The sequence below is a fragment of the Ruditapes philippinarum genome, unplaced genomic scaffold (assembly GCF_026571515.1).
Source record: "Ruditapes philippinarum isolate M1 unplaced genomic scaffold, ASM2657151v2 ctg58_1_1_1_1, whole genome shotgun sequence".
Lineage (NCBI taxonomy): Eukaryota > Metazoa > Mollusca > Bivalvia > Venerida > Veneridae > Ruditapes > Ruditapes philippinarum.
In genome coordinates, this window is record NW_026857083.1 from 452,275 (window position 1) to 460,622 (window position 8,348).

The window sequence follows — 8,348 nt, forward strand, 5'->3', positions numbered from 1 at the left end:
CGCAGAGTTAGAGCGCTAAATAAAGAAAGTCATTGAAGTATTGATAATTAGACGTTATAATTATGTGGCGTACGGAAACATTTTGTTGTCACATGACATATACGTGGATTCTGGCTTAGAAAATACTTAATGTGAAAAATATTACTGCAACATGAATTCCTTATTTGTTAACCGAAGATAAAAAAGCAAAGAACCAAAACTGCTAAGAAAATGCTCAAAATGATTCTGGATTACAAAAAGTACTGATGCTGTTTACCTGAATTCACTACTTCGACAAGGTCTTCAAATTAAATCAGGTTAACCAAAAGCTTATTCAACAAAGTCAATTATATCAATCATTTTATTTATACATGTATTAGGAAAATACATTAAGGTAATTTGATTTTATTCTCGTGCTCTGATTCCAATGTCCACAGTGAGCGCCCCATAAGTGACGGTGAGCCGTGACAAATTTGCGTGCACATGTCGCTAGTGTCCGTTGTCTTACAGAACGTGGAGTTACAGAAAATATACACGCTGTTATGATTCTGGGGGAATTCAAATGCACTGAAGACAAACCGGGTCTCGTGTGTTCCTTGTGAAGGGATCTACCACACATCTGAAAAAAATGAAACTGTTCATAGAAACAAATATAATAAGAAACGGATAATGTCCATAAAGAATACAGTTAAACCTGTGAACACAGGAACTCCAGAGGAAAAACCAAACACGGCCTCTATACACAGGTTGTCTTTATTTGGAGGTACTTTTGTTCTATCTTATCAATGAAGGTTTGCTAAGGGTGGCCTTTATTTACAGGTTGGTCTTTATTTGGATGTCACTTTGAACGTTTGTCAAAGAGTGGTCTTTATCAAAAGAGTGGTCCTTATTTAGGAGGTGTTCTTAAACACATGTTCGGGTGAATGTGATTTATCATATCAACTGAAAAAGCACATTAAAAGCGAAGCATGTTTTAGAAAATTGTGTTTGTTCATTAAACTGTTTATATCACAAAGAATATAATATTAAAGAAAAAAGCGCCGAAAGTAACGACTTTTTTGACGTCATTTATCGCTGAATGACGTTGACTCAAATAAGGGCTCTGTTTGCGTGGCCGGTCACATATATAATTCAAAAAGTGTTCAGACAACCTTTAATGAAGAAGCGTACACTCATTAAGATTAAATTTTGTAGAGTTTCAAAGGTGGTCTTACCCGTTTTGTATTAAAGGATACGTTAGTCTTGCATCCGCATTAGGATCAGGTTTTGTGTAACATATATGAGACGCATCTTCACCTGGACATCATCAGAGTTCGTTGTAACCGCAACATACACATTGTCGCCTATATAAAACAAAGAACTCAGATACTCACTTGTATATTACAAGTAAAACAAAGAAATATGAGCAGCGACATGACAAAATCAACATAGTGGGTTTGCTACCAGCATGGATCCAGACCAGCCTGCGCATCCGTGCAGTCTGATCAGGATCCATGCTGTTCGCTATCAGTTTCTCTCCTTGTAATAGGGTTTGTAAGCGAACAGCATGGATCCTGATCAAACTGAGCGGGTGCGCAGGCTGGTCTGGATCCATGCTGGTCGCAAACCCATTATGTTGGTTTTGTCATGACGCGGCTCAAATCAATTACAAGAAAAGCATTGATGCAAAGCATCAAAGGGCGTCCAAGCAAGAAATGCAGGAAGTGAAAATGAACTAGTAGACATATGATGTCAAGATATTCTTATTAACTTTTCAATGGTTAATTGGTTTTTACCAGAATGAACGGACGGAAGACATTGTTCATTATGAACTTTGATTGGCATGCTAGAGATTAGAATATTACTTGTTATTTCTTTATGATCGTGATTATTAATAGCAACGGATATACATGTATACAATCATTTATAATCCATATGTGTAACGCATGATCAACACCACACTTGTGTAATTGTCCCTTATTATGTTATCGCTATTAGCGAAGACCCCCTCTTAAGGTATCTGTTCACACTTAGTAAAAATATGACACTGGTTATATTACCATGTCATGTTGAGCATTATTGTTTATTATACAATAATTGTAATATCTATTTTAATAACAAAAATACAGATTTTATAAATATTTTTTTCCTCTCTTTTTTGTGTTTTTATGTGCTATTTTAATACTCAGTTTTTTTACGTTTACTACTCTTTTTTTATTAAAATTGTAAAATAATTTTTAAGAATTCAATTGTCATATTATAATGACGATTATAAGTCAAAACTTAACTGGAAAAAGTCAGTAAATTATGGTTAATCTTTCAATATATAATATTGTTTATTCTTAAACCATGTACATGTACATTTGTATTTTTCTTTATCATTTTTTAAATTATCAATCAATTAAATAATTAATAAAATCTAATTTGTTACTTTGAATAATTCCTCGGCCTTTACTAAACACGAATAACAAATTAAATAAAAAATTTCAAAGTTGATAGTGTCATATTAAAACCATAAAAATGTACCTTTTTTCACAATTATTGTACATATTTATTGTTTTTTATCTCATATAGATAAAATGAAACATGCTATTGTTGTTGTTGGTTTTTTTTTCGAATTGTATGTTTATGTATAATAATAATCAATAAATTTGAGAGTTGATCTATGTTTATTAATTATTGTAACCAAACTAAGTGACAAACATTCATTTTGGAAAAAAGCTTATTTATCTGTAAAATATTTGTTCTGTTTTGTAACGATATCAAACATCTACTCCAAAACCGGGAGAGACCGGACAATAAACGTGTGGTCACTAGTATCCCGGTTCAAAATAGACCGGGAGAGACCGGAATTACCGATAGGAGTACATCCCTCTATAAATAGATTTTCGGAATATTTAGGTCATCAACGCATCATTCTATTTTAACAAACCATGATAACCCACTGTGTACTACAAAATGATAAATAAAAAAACCGAAGAGACGGAAAAGGTTATTGCATTTGAAAATGTTTGCATTGCGAAATCCTCCAGTTCGCTATTCATTTTACATATCGCGACATTTCATTTTTAATTAATAATAATCAAGCACCCTCATACCGATCGGAATGATCGGCTTTTATTATGACCGACTAAAAGGCTCGAGAAGTTGCTGTCGCCCTTTCACAATATCTGATTTCATTTCATAAAGGGGTGCCGCGCTTCGGCGCGGACGCCAATAACATATGCAAAGAATTGTATCTGGTATCCATTTTCAGTAAAATATTATTTTTAACAGGACAATATCGGTGACATCTCTAATTGAATGATAAATTTAAAAGATAATTTATTCATTTACCAGTTTCATATGACCTTTGGAAATAACGAATATTTGGTTACATATTTATTTCAATAAGCATTGATTAAAGTATTATCTCCCTTTTCCTGGATTTTTTATTAGATAAACCTTACTGGCACTTTTTTATTTGAAAAATATTAGAAATGACAGTTATATAGAACTATAAAAATAAGTTGGTGAATAAAATCGGTTTTCATGTTTGTATTATCCTTAGTTTTCTTTAGGCTGCTAGGCTGCTAGGCTACTAGGCTGATAACTTCCGCGCAGTCTGATCAGGATCCATGCTGTTCGCTATCAGGGGAAACATTAATGCATTAAGTCCTTCGAGATATAATGAACGTTGATTCTGTATTCTCTAAGGAATAACTTTCAATTAAACTAGATGTATTTCAGAAATAATAGCACATTGGTTGTATCATGAATAGTTTATATTTTAATTTTTAATTAGAATCTGCGCCTACTTTAAATGCAATTTATATGAATATTCTACTGACGGAAATGCAAGCATGGCTTTTATATTAATGTGTTACACATACATTATTTTTCATCCAGAATGCTTTTCAATTTTCAGGATATACAAGCTGATGATTCTAAAACAAGGTTCGTATTTCATACTTATAATAAATGACTTAAATAAAGTTTAAATCAAACAAACCAACGCAAAAAAAACCTAAATTTCAGTCTAGGCAATGCAAAATGTGCACATAAGTCACTAAACAAATGCTTTTACTGTTGCTTCAAATTTATTTACATCTTGCAATGTTAGCACAGAATTCAATGGGCTTCAACATGTATTTACAACTTCCGCTTTTAGCAGTTTTTGAAGAAATTCCACCAAGTTGCACAGGTTTCTATGCATTTTTTGTGTCCTTTCAGAATTGTCACATTGATCTTTAATTGCCACGTCGGCCGTTATCTCAAGAATTTGCTGTCGATATTTTAATGTTGAATTTAACTATATATTACTGAAGTCATAAACAAGTGTCGTTGTCATTCCTGTCATGTCTGCGTGACCTTCAATATTTACATTTAACTAGGAGCCATTTAGTCAATACTGATATACTGGTATGCGTATTTCTGTTTTAAGCGATTTGAAAGTATCGTGTAATTTAACATAATTAATGAGCCGCGTCATGACAAAACCAACAAAATGAGTTTGCGACCAGCATGGATCCAGAACAGCCTGCGCATCCGCGCAATCTGATCAGGATACATGCTGTTTGCTAACAAACCCTAATACAAGTAGAGAAACTGATAGCGAACAGCATGGATCCTGATCACAATGCGAGGATGCGCAGACTTGTCTGGATTCATGCTGGTCGCAAACCCATTATGTTGGTTCTGTCATGACACGGCTCGTATATGGATCTTTAATGTTGATGTAAACACGTCTGATTTTCTTGAATCCTAATTTTGGAATGATATTCACAGATATTTTTAAAATTGGCAAAGAAATTTTGGACTTGAATTAATATATATGATCGTCTTGACCCTGTAAAATAAGTTTGCTTTCTTCTTTTGTGGTTTGTAACAACATTAATAATAATACATAATTATGTATGAGTATTATATTTGAATATCATGAAAGATTGAGTTTGTATGAGAATTGAGACCTCATTTGTTGTCATTATTTATTACTATAAATCTGTTGGGGCAAGACTGTGTATCAGTCTGGGAGATTTTAGTATGGTAACTCTGTCAACGGGTACCTGCATAAATTATGGACAAGAGGCCTGCAATTGTTGTGCTTAGGGAACGTAGAAGGCTTAAATTTGTCAATTAACACTAAGGTAACCTCTAAATATGGAGAGTCAAGGTATTTCATATAAATACTGAGACAAGATTTTCTGGGGGGAGTCGATTTTCAAGAGTCTAGATTGAAGATTGAAGAACAAGATTTAAAATGCAAGAGTAAGATTGTAAGAGCTAGAGGCAAGATTCAGGATTGGGGATTGAAGTTTCAAGAATGAGATCTTAATAGTTAGATATAAAATTCTCAGTGACTTATCAACCATGTGTGAGGAAGAAAAACTCTGTAACTTTAAATATAAATTGTAGATTAGAAATTTAGGACACTTCAAATAAATAAATGGTGAAATGAAACGGAAAACAGTTATTGTTTATTTTATGCAAATATGTGAAATTATGGAATACAAATGTAGTAGGAATTATAAATACGAGAGAGAAGAATTTATAACAGTATATAATGGGACGGATAATCCGACGATTGTGTAGAAAGTATACAGGTAATGCACGATGTAAAGTAATCTAATATATGCGTAATGAGCTAATAAAGAGAGTTATAATCTGAATGAGGCGTAATGGTGATATACTGATTATGAAACGTTATGAGCTAGGTAAGGCGTAATGAGGTACATAAGGCGTAATAAGCAAAAAAGATGCTTAGCAAGCTTGTTAATTAAGGTATATGGATCTGGAAATATATAGGCGTAATGAGCTAGATTTATGGGATACCATATCAGAACGTTTTGAGTTAAATATATGTATTTATCTCCCAATAACAACGTCTGACCCCAAGCGGAAAGATCTACATTTTAACTAATGACCGACAAGAATCATAAAGAGAGTCGGGAACATGTTTTTTATGTATATTTTAGGTGGAACTAGAGTGTGATGTAGCTCGGACAGATACTCTTAGCAACAGTTTCCATCCCAACGGAACAGTTGTACATCATAATCATCATATCACCAGCAACACCCATTACACGTCACAGGTTAAATTCTTTGCAGATGGTACTTTCTTCAAAGAAATAAGTGGCAATCCCCTTTCGCTAAAACTGGTACGTTTCGCTCTTTGTATTATTAACATTGTCGACAATTACTTAACTATACGCAAGCGTGCTATCTGAATAATAATGTTACAGTTGTAACAAATGATTTTGTTGTGTGTTTATTTTGTTTTCGTGGTAATCTCTTTGGCTAAGCTGGTGGGCTTGCTGACTTCGAACCACTTGTCCCTCACCATTGTGGGTTCGAAACACGCCATGGACTGGATTCTTTTCTGTGAGTATACTATCCAGTTAATTTCCTAAGGGTCGGTAGTTATACTGGGGTGACCGTGTGGGCATACATTCATGTACATATGGGCATCAGACATTAGTCTCTGTGAAAGTTTGAGCTAAAAATAGTTAATCATTCAAATTTCACTTAAAGTGTAGCTGTTCATGCATTTTGTAAACTACAAAAAATGTTTGTATATATACATCCGCGCAGTCTGACCAGGATCCATGCTGTTTGCTCACAAACCCTATTACAAGTAGAGAAACTGGTAGCGAACAGCATGGATCCTGATCAGACTGCGCGGATGCGCAGGCTGGTCTGGATCCATGCTGGTCGCAAACGCATTACGTTGGTTTTGTCGTGACGTGGCTCATATATATAAAAAAACACTATTATGATTTTAAATGTGTTTGCTTGTGTGTTTTAAATCAGACCCAGCCTTGTTTGTGTCTTGTGGTGGCCGTAAAAGTCCATTCATACATTTTATAAAATGTTTTTTTTTCTGCTCTTGAAGATCGTATTTAATAATAGTGATAATACATAATGATGATTATGTGTAAATTGAGCTAAAATTCAACAATGGGAAGTTCACTGTACAAATATTTTCTGCATGTTAATAATTTACAATTCAACAATTTACAAATATTAAGTGTATCATTTTATGCAATTATATTGTAGTATTTATGAAGCAAGTCAAACCCTTATGACGTTTATATACATGTAAATACTTGTACTTAAAAATACTCTCTTTAATTCAAACGAAATCAGTATATATTTTAGTCGCAGTTGTTTATTAAATAAAATATCCATTAAATAGGCATTACTAATTTGGGGATTTATAAACCAATTTTAATATTAGAAAAAATGGTACATTTTGTGCCTAGTCCTGGGGTAGCAATGCCTGGCTATACATCTTACTACCACATCCACTCTCTTTTATTTAGGTCATTAACATTATAAAACCCATATTCCATGCATAATAAAAAAATACAAAACTAAAAACTATAGTACAGACTCTGCACAAAAGCAACGTTTTGGAGACAAAGATTTTGGTTGCCGTAGTGAGGGCGTACTAATGAGACGTATAACAGACGTGTTCTAGTAAAACAAATCAAATGCAATGTTACACGATATTGAGTGTAGTATTGATATTTCATAGATTTTATTTTGTTATTTCAAAGAAATATTTAATAATTTTAAGCTTTATCTTTACGCCTAATTTTACTGCTTAAATGAGGTGAAACACGTTGATGAGGCGTAATGATGCAGCGTAATGCGGTGGATGATGTTTAAGTGTATTATTTAGGAGACAAAATAATTTTGATGCGAAAAGGGGTAATAATGACGGGAATGAATAATGAGTTGAAATGGGGAAGAGTCATGTGTAAAAAGAAAGAGGCGTAATGAGCTACTTGATGTGAATTAGTCAGAAAATATGTAATATGCACACGCAATGACATTGACACGCAATGACATTGACCTATTCCGATGGTCATGCTCACAGGCGTAAGTTGCATAATCAAATATTTTACATAATCGGCTTATATAATATGTACAAATGTATATTAAAATACTGTATAAGGCCCTCAATGGACTTTCGTTCAGTTAAGAAAAAGAGTTTGTTTAAGGAACGTATGTAGAAATTTTAGCCGTTTTCTGTTTATTTCGTACTCGTGTTTGTATACATGAATAGAATGGACGTCGAAAACGAATATGGATTGAAAATATTGGCATTTTGTGAAACTTTTCCTTATTTATTTAATATTTGAGGAGTTTTAATGAAATAAAAGCTTTAACGCTTGGATGGATCCTTTTAAATAGCGACGAAAAGGAGATAACTGTAATCTGGTCGTTTCATGCAGCAGTGGTCTTGTTTGATCGGCATGATGTTTTTATTCTGTTTGAGACCGTATATCTTATTATAGTATATAGCCTATATAGAACATAATAAGTTTGTTTCAAGCCCCTGTGGTCATGATGCATACGATTGTAACCTGAGTATTCGAAGCAGTTCACTCTTCGATATTCTGCCC